The sequence below is a fragment of the Sturnira hondurensis genome, unplaced genomic scaffold (genome assembly GCF_014824575.4).
Source record: "Sturnira hondurensis isolate 20B ecotype Veracruz unplaced genomic scaffold, ASM1482457v3 Scaffold0004322, whole genome shotgun sequence".
Taxonomy (NCBI): Eukaryota; Metazoa; Chordata; class Mammalia; order Chiroptera; family Phyllostomidae; genus Sturnira; species Sturnira hondurensis.
This window is the reverse complement of record NW_028076953.1, coordinates 685,414-699,409: the sequence shown is the minus strand read 5'-3', so window position 1 is coordinate 699,409 and position 13,996 is coordinate 685,414. Positions and strand designations below refer to the sequence as shown.

General features: G+C 41.8%; 1 protein-coding gene across 5 annotated transcripts in view; it reads right to left on the bottom strand.

Moving 5' to 3' along the window:
• Positions 1-13,996, bottom strand: part of LRRC8D (leucine rich repeat containing 8 VRAC subunit D) — a 116,003-nt gene that overhangs the window by 22,800 nt on the left and 79,207 nt on the right. The window contains exon 1 of one of the 5 annotated variants that reach the window (XM_037045464.1): positions 5,643-5,666. The exons of the other annotated variants lie outside the window; for them this stretch is intronic. The gene's annotated coding sequence lies outside the window, so the exon portion shown is untranslated. Of the gene's footprint in view, positions 1-5,642; positions 5,667-13,996 lie in introns of those variants that run through there. 5 annotated transcript variants of the gene reach the window in all.

Sequence of the window (13,996 nt, the reverse complement as noted above, 5' to 3'; positions counted from 1 at the left end):
GTGTTGAGAGGCTAATTCAGGACACAAGGAGCAAAGTCTAAAAAAGTAAATCACAATTTACAACCTGACTGCCACTTAATGACGGCATCACCTAATGCCTTTATCATCATCTCGTTTTTAAAAGCACTTGCAGATTCCAACTGCCCTGATCCTTACAAAGAGCTGAGGCTCCCCCCCTCCAAAAGGGAAAAAACAACTATACGCTTCATTTTCCTTTTTAGCCAAGAAGCTGTTGCAACAAGGAAATGGTACAGCTGAGATTGGAACGGGATAATTCTACACTATCAAGCTGCTAGAACAGGTGCCTGTGAGTGTTACAGCCTCACATTTTAACTACCTCCAGGAGCTGTTCACAACGTCAGACCAAATATTCCGTATAAGCTCTTCTCTGAATTTAAGTTATGAAGATTTCCTTTTTATTGAGTTTATTTATTACAAGCTGTACCTGTAATCCTTACAGAGTAAATAAATTGGGCCAGCCAGTTCATAAGTGCACAGTATGTGCTGATTACCCACTGTGAACAGAGTACTGTCATAGCTACAATTGCGGGGGCATTAAAGGAGGAGCTTCTCGCTTAGTAAGGGGATGGGCTACAGTTCCTATCACCTCACAATTCTACTTAACCAAATAAATTTTCTCAGTGATTCTGAAAAGCACCACTGACACACCCATACACATTCTCTGTCTCTTCAATGAGCAATGAAAATAAACTGGCATCAGAGAAGATATTTCTATTATTTTTGTAATTATGGAGCCACTGGTTACACAACTGAACCCATCACGTCACATCCCAGGCACCCACACCCTGTGGCTACCTTCCATAACCTAGGGCACATGAGGAGGCAGTGTGGCCCTGGCCCCACATGGGATGCTTTCACTAATTACAATTGCAAGCAGAAGTAAAACCAGACCTGAGCTGCACAAGAGGCACAACTGAGATAGTTATTCCGCGGACATAAATTACAGGCCTCTTCTCAGACAGCCGTCAGTCTCATTTAGAGCCCCATAAAATCTGCTTTAATTGGTTTTCTTTCCCTTGTTGTTGAAAAACACAGAGTGTGAGCTGGCCCAGTCACCATCATGGGAATTTCAGACACACAGACACACACACACACACCCCATTTAAAGCCTAAGTGAGTATACCCAGTTTTTAAGGAAATACTAACGAGGATCAGGTTGAGGGTATTTTCTACTGGTTTAAAAATAAGGCGTTCTACCCGTTAAATAAATAAATCTCTGAATTATAGAAACAGGAAGCAGCAGCTGGATTTATCATCTTTCATTTCCTCTGAGAGTAGCAGTAAGGAACTCCCCATTGAGACAAAAGCAGTGGAGGGGTTAGCCCCCTCCTGCCTGGACCCCATGCCCCACGTGCTGACTGTTACAATGCTGGCTGGCCACTTCAAAATGAAATTGCTCGCTTTATCTTATAAAGCTTTCTGTGCCCAGACCCTGCATTGTGATTAAACGAAAAAATCGGACAAAAATTTAAACACACACATATAATTGCCCTGCAGTTAGAAAAGCCAAGCTCTCCCCTTTCCTGCAGGCCTCTCTCCTGGCTCACTCCTGGCGGCTTCGGGAAGAGGATGCCACACCTCGAGGGACTTGGCAGCCTCATTCTGGTGGCTGTGTTGCAACAAGGGGAGAGACTGGGCTTCTTTCAGTCACTGTGGTTGTAACTGAAGTACTTCACCTTTTGCAGTTTCAGTTCTCTCATCTGTGAAATGGCAATGAGACCATCTACTTCACAGGGGTGTAATGAACAGTGAGATACTGAATGTGAAAATACCTTGTATATCACACATCAGTAACAACGGACTAGAGTAACAGCAGTAAATGTCCTTGTGGAAGGCATTCTACCAGTACCAAAACTTCCACAGATACTATCACTTCATTTGATCCTCATGTTGAACACTAGGATAAGGTTCGACAGTGGTACCACCAGCACCATCCTCATCTTCAACATGACTGTTAGTATAATTTTATAAATACGCTACTCTAGAGGAACATATATGAAAATGGTGTCCTAAATCCTTGGCAAGATTCCAAATCATTTGGAAACATCTCTGGCAGCACGTGAGTGATGAGTACCAGACTGGGAGTTGGAAAAGCTGTTCACAAGTCAACCTGCTAATCCGGGCAAGTCCCTTACCCTCTCCAGGCAGTGTGATTCATCCATTGGTCACCAGGTGGGTGGGGACAAAAATAAAGTGGACCTGGTTCCACCTCTAGGAGCTCACTTGGAGGCAAGGATGGGGGATGGAAAGAAGTGACATATAAACAGATTAATTGCAAAAAAAAAAGTATTTACTTAAAACATCGAGTATGAACAAAGTGCCGTGGGATCACAGAGCAGGAAATGACTAACTTCTCATTTGTAAACCGGGGGAAGAAAAGGAAATCAGAATACATATTAACCAACATTCCTTTAGAGGATGAAACTCAGAGAAAACTAGGCTTAGAGAGACTGTCAGCAAGGTCAACACATGTAACTCCCTTCGCACACCTGTTCATAGCCAGTAAATCATTTAAAACAATTTAGATATCTTAAGTGCTAGAAAATTGTACTTTAGAAACCGAAAAGTCAAAGATTTTTTAGATTATTACTCAAATACAAATCATATGTGTAAGTCTATGGATGTTTCTGGAAGCTGGGTCTATACTTAGCCCTATGTACAGTAATTACGAGAACAGATCCCACAGCCAGACTGTCTGGGTTCAACTCCTGACTCTTACCAGTCACTAGCTGTGTTACTATGGAAGTTTCTTGATCTGTCCATGAAATGGTGATGGTGACTGTGGTAGTAGTGGTAACAGCTGCAGTAACAGTAACAATAATAATGCCAACACCTACCTCATAGGGTTTTTATGAAGATTAAATGATATAAGCACTCAGAACCGTTCTTAAAGGCTGAATAAAATAAAGGCTGATTTTGTGATTTGTGAAAGTGTAATAATTGGATTTTTTTAAAGCATACTTTATTGATTATGCTATGACAGTTGTCCCCGTTTTCCACCCTTTGCTCCTCTCCATCCTGTACCTCTCTTCCCCCTGGTGATCCTCCCTTAGTTCATGTCCATGGGTTGTGCATATTAAGTTCTTTGGCTTCTCTATTTCCTATACTATTCTTAACCTCCCCCTGTCTATTTTGTACCTACCAATTATGCTTCTTACTCCCTGCACCTTTCCTCGCATTCTCTCTCTACCCCTCCCAGTTGATACCCCTCCAAATGACCTCCATATCTATATTATTCTTGTTTTAGTTATTGCTTAGGTTTTTCTTCTTAACATGCAGTTGTTGATAGCTGTGAATTTGTTGCCATTTTAATATTCATAGTTTTGATCTTCTTTTTCTTAAATAAGCCCCTTTAAGAATTCCTGCAATAATGGTTTGGTGGTGATGAACTCCTTCAGTGTTAGCTTATCTGGGAAGCACTTTTATCTGTTCTCCCATTCTAAAAGATAACTTTGCTGGATAGAGTAATCTAGGTTGTAGGTCCTTGCTTTTCATCACTTGGAATACTTCTTGCCGTCTGTTCTTGCCTGTAAACTTATCTTTTGAGAAATCAGCTGACACTGTCGTAGGTACTCCTTTGTAGTAACTGTCTGCTTTTCTCTTGCTGCTTTTAAGATTTTCTTTTTATTTTTAACCTTTGAGATTTTAATTATGTGTCTTGGTGTGGTCTCTTTCGCTCCAACTTGTTTGGGACTCTTTGTGCTTCTTGGACTTTCATGTCTGTTTCTCTTGCCAAATTAGAGAAGTTTTCTTTCATTATTGTTTCAAGTAAGTTTTCAATTCCTTGATCTTTCTCTTCTCCTTCTGCATCCCTATGATCTGGACGTTGGCATGTTTTGAGATGTCCCAGAATCTTCTTATACTGTCCTCATTTTTTGAATTCTTGTTTCTTCATTCTGTTCTGGTTGAATGCTTATTTCTTCCTTATGTTCCAAATCATTGACTTGAATCCTGGCTTCCTTCCTTTCACTGTTGGTTACCTACAGATTTTTCTTTATTTCACTTAGTGTAACTTTCATATCTTCCTTTATGTTGTTGCTGTACTCAATGAATTCCTTAAGCATCCTGATCAGCAGTGTTTTGAACTCTGCATCTGATAGGTTGGCTATCTCTTCGTCACTGAGCTCTTTTCCTCGGGTTTTGCTCTTTTCTTTCTTTTGGGCCCCATTTCCTTGTCTCCTCATTTGGCAGCCTCCCTGTGTTTGCTTCTGTGTATCAGGTAGAGTTGCTTTGACTACTATACTATAGTAGCGTGGCCTGTGTAGAAAAGTCATCCGTAAATTGTGAGGGGTGGAGCCTTACGTAATTGGCAGGGCAACTTGCTTCACTGCTTTGTGGCTCTGTGTGAGGTGAGGGCTTGGAGAGGGGACTGTGTCGCTGCCTGGCTTCTGGAGATTTGCCCAGCCCTTGCTCCATTTCTAGTTATTTCGCCCACTCCCTCTATGAGACTGGCCCCCTTCCAGCTGTTGTCCAGGCATTAAATCCCACAGTGGGTGGGTGTGCACACATTTTAAGACTGTGCAGGCCCCATAAGTGGAGTTTCCTGAAAATGTAGCAGTTTCTTCTTCCTCCCCATCCCCTACTGGGTCTTTCCAGCCTGAAGTTACGGGAATTTACCTCCCCAGCACTGGAACCCTGGCCTGTTCCTGGGATCATTCACTCCCAAGGTATCACTTCTAATTTTTATCAACCACACATGAATGTGGGACCCCCTGTGCCCGTGTTGCTGCCTCAGCGCTCTGTGTCACACCTGGTCTCCTCGCCTCTCCGCCTCTCCTACCCGTCTGGCTTCCTTGGTTGTTGGACTTTCATACAGTTCAGTTTGGGGACAGTTCTGGGAGCTACTTGTTTTGAGATTTAGCTGTAATTCTTTTTGTGGTTGCGCAAGGATGTGAAGTGTGTCTACCTGTGCCTGCATCTTGACCTGAAGTCCTGGACTGCTTTTCCAAAAATATTTCCTTAAGCCTGAAAGTTTCTGATTTGGTCTCCTTCCACAATTTCTACTTTTTAGAAATGTACATAAAGAAAGTGATGAAATGTAGGTTGTCTGCTTCAAAAATACATTTAGTATGATTTTAAAAGAGGTGTTTCCAGTGGCAGACAGGAACCTAACACAGGCAATATAGGTTTAAGGTGATGGAATAAAAAAATGTTTATATTTCAGAAAATTGTAGGCATTGATAATAGGAGTTCTAAACAGTATTTTAGAAATTACAGAAAAGCAGAAAAAGAGGGAGAGATGCCAAAATTCCCACAAAATTTCTATTGTTTTAGTTTTATATTTAAAATGTAATTTATAGTACTTATAATCAGTCGAGGTGCAAATTTAGCTAATCAGCAGAAAAATATAAGCACTTAAATAACAGAGTCATTTTTATTTTTCTCTTTGGATTCACACGGAATTTTAGCAAATTCTTTGGGCCATTACCAGTATTGTTATTACGTAGTTAACTGTCAGGTGAAATAGATTGTATCCATATAAAACTAAACTTCTCAAAGTCAAACTGGATGTTTTCATTGGCAGTGTTAGCAAAACTCACCAAACCAAAAGATTCTGCATTGAATATTTAATATATTAAACATCATTCATCCACTGGCTCTCTACCAACATCAATACTTACTCTTGGGGCCTGTGGTTTTTATCTTAGTCAATAACGCTTAGGTTCAGTCCTCAAAAGTAATCATTAAAACCTGCTGCTGTGAAAACTGTTCACCAGAACCCAAAGGGAATAAAAGGAGAGATAGGATATTTATCATATTCTTATTAGGTTCTGGAAAGAATGGGGTACTTTTTCCAAATAACAAACAAGTTTTCTTTCTGATTATTATTAATACTTTATAACATAACCACAGGAAATGCAGCGAAATAATTTAAGCTGTAATTTACTGTGATTCCGGTATGTGCCAGGCATGCTGGGAGAGAGTTTTTCCAAGGACTCTTTCATTTACTTGGTGCAAATCCTTGAGGCAAATTATTTCCCTAATTTTACAGGTGAAAAAAATCAGTCTCAGAAATGTTAATAACACCCTCATGGTCAAAGGACTAAATATGATGTACCAGAAAGCAAAACTAAACACACATGCACACACACACAGTTTTGCAGGTTGCTTATGTAATCATTTTAGAGAAGAGGAAGGGAGGCATTCAAACGTTTCTTGATCAGCATTATACCAGTCTATGTAATTCTACTGATCAGGAACCCAAGTAGTGTTATGAAATAAACTTGTGTTTTGTGGACATACTAAAAAATTTAGGAATAAATTTCATAGGAAAAGAAATTTTAGGTACCGTGAAAGATCAAAAGACAACCCTCTCACCTAACCAATCCTTATAACCAAAATAATTAAAAACAAAAAGTATAGAAGCTTGTTAGTCTTTTTATAGAAAAGGTTTATTTAAGATAGGGCTTAACATTCAAATAATCCAGTGCCATTTATGTTCCATTATGTACTAGGAGCTAAGATTAAGAAGATTCTTTTGCCCTAGCTGGTGTAGCTCAGTGGATTGAGCACGGGCCTGCGAACCACACGATCGCGGTTCGATTCCCAGTCAGGGCACATGCCTGGGTTGCAGGCCAGTTCCCAGTTCCCAGTTCCCAGCAGGAGACACATGAGAGGCAACCATATAGTGATATTTCTCTCCCTCTCTCCTTCCCTTCCCCTCTAAAGATAAATAAATAAAATTTTACAAAAAGAAGATTCTTTTATTCTTTCTTTTCTCTGTCTTATTATATTGTGTGACCTGGTATATTTGGTATAATGGTTTCTATCTCCTAGATTACCTGGGAGCCACAAACTATTCCCACTAACAAGTTTCCAGACCACCCTGCCTTTTAGTGTTTTTGTAATAAAATATCAAAATGATGTACTAGGAGAGCTGTTACTTTAGGCTGACGCAAAAGAGAATTTAACAGTTAATCAATCCTTCTAAGATAGCTTTCTGGTAAACACAGCTCTAAAAACATCTAAAACATCACGTTGCTCCAGGAGAAACTATATTCAGAGTCAACCCCATTTTCCCAAAACAATTACAATATTTCTTTGGGTACCCAAAGTTCTACTTTCACGAGAAATATTTAAGTTCTACTAGAACTAATGACTGGATCCCAGCAATGGCAATGAAAATCTTTAGGTCTCAGGCTCCTTATCCATAAAATGAGTCTGTATTAGAGTGTGTCTTTCTTCCTGATGTAAAGTTCTCTGAGTCTGTTCACACTTAAAATCTAAACTAAGGGGTGGGGCAAAAATAGGTTTCCAGTTGTGAGTACATGAAACAGAGTTTATTATTGTATATTAATTATTGTACTATTTTCCAAAAAACATTTGTGCCCTGCCCCCCAGTAAATCCTTCAAAGAAAGCCATTTGCCTCCTGTCCTCAAGCGAAGGCAGAGTAAGCTACTCAGAGTAGCTGAGTCTCTATGCTACTTTATTCACAGTTCATTAGGGTAATCCCTGGGGTGTAATTATTTGTTTACTCAACAGATGGTAAGCTATTCCACAGAAGAAATGGTGCCTTATTGATCTTTTTACACTGTCATCTAACTGTTAGATTCTAATAGCCCGGTATACAAAAAAAATATGCAATAAATGTTTATAAAATCAATTCTTTGAACTACCTTATCCAGTATTCACTGGGTACCCCTTTTGTTTGGGCCGTAAGGCCACATTCTGGAATTATACCACAGTTCCCTCCATAAAGTATTTGAAATTCAGAAAAAGAGCAATCATGTGTGATGATAGTTAATAACACGAGTTTAGTATACTTTGAATCATACGTTTAAGTGAGTTACAGTCTGTAAGGAAAAATGCGCTGCTGGAGTTGAAGGCCTTCAAGACCCTTCGGTGCTTTCACATTGTGTGACCTTCCTTGCAGAGCCGTACTGCCTCCCTCCTCCAGCCCCGGTCTCCATCCATCATGGTCACGAACCTGTGTCAGGCTTATTCTTAATTCAACTGTTTGGGAGAAAAAGTGATCTCAAAAGAGTCAAGAATGATTCAAAGCTGGAAAAGACCAGAATACTTGACTATAAGCAAAAGAAAGAAAGTCAGAGAAGGCTAACAAAAATTTTTAACGTGTGGTGTAAGTTAAGAGTGAGGTTACATCAGGCCAGGGCAAGGAAAAGATATGTTTTTTTGGCCTGAAAGTGTTTAGCTTTCATGTTCCAAAACAAAATTTCATGTAGAACTTGTCTGATCCTAGATATTTATTTTTCTTGTTCATGCACATCCCTGACAGTTAGGAACAAAAGGGAGTAAAGGCTGTTGGCAACTTGTGCACAAAGACATAGTAGAAGCCAGGAAGCCTGGCACCTGAAGGACGGCCAAGAAGCCCTTTGGGACTCTCTGTGTTCTTACTGTGACAGATCGTAACAGCCTCTCTGCATGAATAAATGTGGACAGGTTTGTAAGGAGGAGCTTGAGTTACCCACTCTTTTGTGTTTCTTCTAAAGTAACACCTTAATCAGGATGAGCTGGAGTACATGTTCCAAACCCAGATTTCTGATCTCCATCTAGACTTACCCCTTTCTTCATGAGCCCCCACAGACCTTCAAGAGCCTCTGACAGGCTGGAGTGCAATGAGCAGCGAACGAAATGCAGCAAGACTGAGCTGAGGTTAGACTCAGCAGGTTAGTGCCGTGACCCTTTACTTCTGGAGTCATTATCCTGGTTCTTATCCAGTGGCTACTTGCAAATGCACGTGCATGGGTTGGTTCTACTCCAGAGCCTACCTGGGAACAGTTTGGAGTGGCTACCACAACTTGGCTCAATACATGGGCAGGTTTTTCTGAAGAAAGCTGGCTGCAGGTTCTGGTCAACAACTTGCTCCAAAGTCTGGCTGAGAATACCAACAAAAAGGTCTACCTCAAATTCTGTAAAATTCTTTTTAGAAAATGCACAGAAGTTGGGGAAGTAAAAGAAAACAGATGAGTGGGAGGTGGAATTGTGGGGTTCTGTCAATTAAGTACTACAATTCAATTTCCAAAGCTATGGAATTAATCATCACTATAAATTCCCTTCAGTGACTTTACTATTTTCAATTCTTTAGCAGCTGCAATGAATCTGCTTTTGTTTGAGATGCATCGTCATGTAACATATTCTATATCCCACTTAAATTTAGGGTAAAATTCACCTTTGGGCTAAGTTATATCACCACCAGATATTTGGAAGGCAGAACCTGTTTGGCACTTTTGTATGAAAAGGAATTGTTCCTTTCATCCTTTTTTAAGCAAATAAGGATTAATTTTTTAAAGCCTAAAAGTGGTGCTTGAAAGAAGCTCCACATGTAGGAAGGAGCCAGAAAAGATGGCAGCCAGTTGAAACACGAGGGAAAAGTGTGGCAGGCACATGTAACACGCCCCACATTGAAAGCTTTAGCTATAAAAGGCTGTGAAGAAGGGCAATCGGAGTGCACAGGCGCCTGACCTCCCTTCCTCGTTGAATATCCCTGGTGAGCTGGGCCAGGTCTGATCCTCCTTTGAAGCCCCCACAGCAGGTGCTGCAAGAGGACCTCGTTTATTTCCTCTCCTCGTATTATGCCCGGAAGAGGATTCCCCACAATAATGACCTGGCCTCTCTGTCCGCCTCTCCTCCCTCCTTTTCCTCTAGGGGGTCTGCCAGCCTGGGGGAATTCTGAGCTCTTCTGCTAGGTAAAAGGAGGTGTTCCCAGCTCCCTGCCATCTTCTGCTGTCCTGCTATGCCAGGGGAAGCGTGGTTAAGACTATCTGATCCAAGGATGAAATTTCAGAATGCCCATTTGGCAAAAGGTCCAAAACCACATTCTCCAAAAAAGCGCTTTCGGTAATACAGATGATATACTGCTGTCCATCAGCCCGACTCCTTTATCCCTCTCAGCTGCTTTTTAACATGGGCATGAAGGACGGAGGTATGGGCCCCCTCACACCTCCAAAGTGGGTAGGTCTCCTTGTCTTGTACATCTTAGTTTTCAGTGACTATTTACTGAAGAATAGATGTGCAAAAATTTGGTGAGAAGGGAACTAAAATAATCTGGTTTTACTTGTTTGTGGATGGGTATGTGACCATATTCATCCCACCAAGTTCTTGAAAAGGTAGTCTAAAACATGGTATCTAATGCCTGTGTGAATTCTTAGAGGGCAACGATTCATCTAAAATATATTCAAAAGAGAAACAGCCTTATCAAAAATATTATTTGTGGCTTAGCACATGGAAATAAGTTCGTGACCTATGAGGATCATTAGCCACCTGGAAAGTTTCTTCCAAATATTTTATAAGCCAAATGACACAGGTGAAAAGTTAACCCTTAGGAGGATTTCTTTGTGTGTGTTAAAATAAACATGAAGGGTGCTGAGAAATTTCTTCACAAGTTTTTCCCCATTTGCATAGCCAAATATATTACACTATTAATCCTTTTCTTTTTAAATTCTCACCTGAGGATACGTTTATTGATTTTGAGAGAGAGAGAGAGAGAGAAGTGGTATGTGTGAGGGGAGAGAGGGAGAGAATGAATGAGAAACACCAACTTGAGATGGAAATACCGATAGGTTGCCTCCTGAACGTGCTCCAACTGGGGACTGGACCTGCAAACCTAGGTATGTGCCCTGACCAGGAACCAAACCCACACCCTTCTGGTGTACGGAGAACATTTCAACCAACTGGGCAACCTGGCCAGGGCTACGTTATCAATCCTTTATGGAAGGGTTATTAAAAACCTTTAAGACACGGCTGGTGTAGTTTAAATAGTTGGAGCATCATCCTGTAAACCAAAAAAGATCGCAGGTTTGATTCCTGTCGAAACACATGCCTGTGTTGTGGGTTCAGTCCCCAGTCGGGGTGTGTACAAGATGCAACTGACTGATGCTTCCCACATTGCTGTTTCTCTCCCTCTCTCTCTCCCTCCCTTCTTTCCCCTCTCTTTAAAATCAATGAACATGTACTAGGGCAAGGATGGGGGGGTGGGAAAATCCTAGAAAATAAAGTGTAAAAATTCAGGCAGCTAGCCATTTGTCACCGTAACAGCAAGGATACTGGACAGCTAACTAACAGAGTGCCTTAAATGTGTCATCATTTTCATTCGCCTTGCAACTACCCTGTGAATTAAGCGTTATCATCAACTTGAAATTAGGAGAAAGCCGTGTTCAAGAGTTTCAACTTCTGGCCCAAGATGACAGAGTTAATGAATAGTGGTAGCACTGTGACCCAAACCCAGGTCTGATAAGGGGATGTAAGTGCTTTACATGAAGTCGTGATTGTGGAGCTGGGAAGCAAAGGTACGCACATCCTCCCCTGCAGCTTTACGGTGACCTGAGACAGCAGGGGTGGTAAACAGGGCTCCAGGTAGGACAACCCCGCTCACTGAGTTCGGATGCCTCTGACCTACATCTGTATTCCTGCAGAGTCTTTCTAAGGAAGAAAAGTGAGCGAACTCATTTCACTTTATTTCCTTCTTCCTTCCTTTGCCAGGCCTGACCCACAAAGACAGCCTAGGGACCAGACTAGTGGGTAGCTGATTTCCCTAAAAGCAGTTTCACATCTGTTAAACTAGAGAACTTAAAGGTCCCTCCTTCTCGAGTCCCCATGTTCAGATAGTCGTTTACAGCCAAGACGGAAACTGCAGCTGAGCCTGGGGATTCCTGAGGCAAAGGGCCTCTGGCTTTGACAAAGTATGGGGGGAGGGGAAGGGAGATCCTTCCAGAGCGCTCAGGAAGATATCTCTACCACCAAGTTTTCATTCTGCCCTCTCGCTTTGTCTTCTTTTCTCTGGGTTGTCCTTGGAGTAAGAGCAACAGGCTTGAAGCCTGAGTAGGGGAAAGCTGGGTGGTCTCAGGCAAAACTGGGAATTTTATGACAATCATTATTCTTAGAGTCAAAAACAATGAGTAATTGGAGTCTTCCATGGCACTAGAATCATTAAATAAAATGACAAGTGGATGTTAGATACCAGAGTTATTAAGAGAATTTTAAAAGTTTACTTACGTTTTGAGAGAAATTAATTCAGAGCTAACTGTAAAATTTCTGGGTGCAACTCAAGGCATCAAATTAGTCTTAGGAACTACACCTGAGTGAAGCAGCGACTGAAATGTTCATAAAATTAGACTCCTTTTTGAAAACCATGGTTATCACCACACTGATGAATATCAGCAAACACCCCAGAACAGCACCACCCCCCAAAAAAGCAGCAGAGGAAATGCTGTTAACTTTCTTAAGGAAACCCTCCTTCTTAAAGCCAACCAACAAACCAACCAACCACACTGAAAAGACACACTTCAATGCATGCAACTGCTTGCTTACAGAGTGAAAGGAGGTAAGATACCCAGTACAGTCCTTTCTGGCTAACCCCGCCACTTCCATCCGTGCTGAGAACAGTGCCACCTGAGTGGAAATTACACCTGGCAATGCGATACTTTGTATGTCAATGAAAAGGTACCCACATTAGGCAACTTTTACTCTGATCAGACACAGGGCTTGAAGAATGATGATGAGAACTAAAATGACGGCCTTACAGAAAAATATCTTTAAGAGAAAGTACTTTCTGGAATTTCTTCTTGTGAACAATCCAAACAACTTTCTTCCCGATGGAGAGGAGCTCAGAACCAGTGCTTCCTCCCCTCAAACACAAAGTGACGCTACCTGCCCTCTGCTGGCCCAGACCACCACGCCACCCAGCTCCTCTTCCTTAGAATGCAGAGTGCGGTGGTGCCCTCAGGCAGAGCTCAGAACTCACCTGCTACAGTAAACATTCTGGCTCTGCCGTGTATCAGCTGGATAACCTGCAGGCGCATGCCTTAACGCCTCTGACTCTCCCTTTCCTCGTCAATAAGATGGGAAAAAAGCATTCATCTCAGAGGCTGTGGCGAGAATTTAGTAAATCCACACATGTACTGCCTTTGGCACAGTCCTGTCACATAATTAGAACTCAATACATTTCACTTTGACGATGATGACATGGGCTGACCTAGACGGTGGTGAAAACAAGGAACTGAGGACTGTGCAGAAGCCATATGCTCCCCATGGCAACGACACAGATAAAGTCCACTAGGAAAATGCCCTTTTATTCTGTGGGCCCAGGCGTCTCAACTTGTTGTTTCTTTTCAGTGGCTACAGCAGCTTATCAGAAGGGGCAGGCTCAAAGGACCAAAACCAGGGCAGGAGAGGTAGAGATGAAAAGAGAGCGCCTGAGTCTGGGAGAAACTAGTCTGGGGCAGCTCTGAGAACGGGTAGCAGCCAGCAGCCCAGAGTCATGGGATTTAGAGCTTAGAAATAAAGTTAACAGGCTACTCAGACGCGCACACTTTGTTAGTATGATAAAACTCCCACTATCTTCCTGTCAAGGTCCCTTTAGCAGGGAGTACCTTCCAGAAACTTATCTTCCTTTGAGTTCCTATAACACTCCTTCAAATATTTACGGCTACTTTGGCATTTAATTGTTCTGGAGAATAACTGTGTCTTTTTACTTGACTGTAAATTCTGGAGAGGGTGTGAGTATATCTTTCTTCCTGACCTACCTGTGCCCGAGGACCTAACCCCACCATGGGAATGTTCACCTGGAAAGTGCATGATCAAATGGAAGGCTTTGAGGGGTGCTCTAGAGATATATGCCACTACCATACTAAAATAAGCACCACACGGCTCGTACAGAGAAAAGGGCATGGAGCAAGGTAGCATGCATGTCTCTACCTCTTTGGTGCTTTGGTGAGAAGGTTGAGCCCAAGAAGTTGAGGTAGAAGATTAAATCTCCAGCAGTCTTAAGTACTGAAAAGATTATAGTGTTCCTCCCAAGTAGAAATTCAATTAAAAAAGCAAACCATAAAGTAAGAATAAAGAAGTCCAGCAAAAGTCTGCTCCCCCCCCCCCCACGATGGCTCAGATACATTTTTTTAAAGCAGTGAACATCAAATTATTTTTGAGACATTTCCTAGTGGTGCCTTTGCTCTGCAGATGTCCTAACCACACATTTAGTCTGCCTATCTGGTAATCTAGCTCTCCACGGGAACCAAA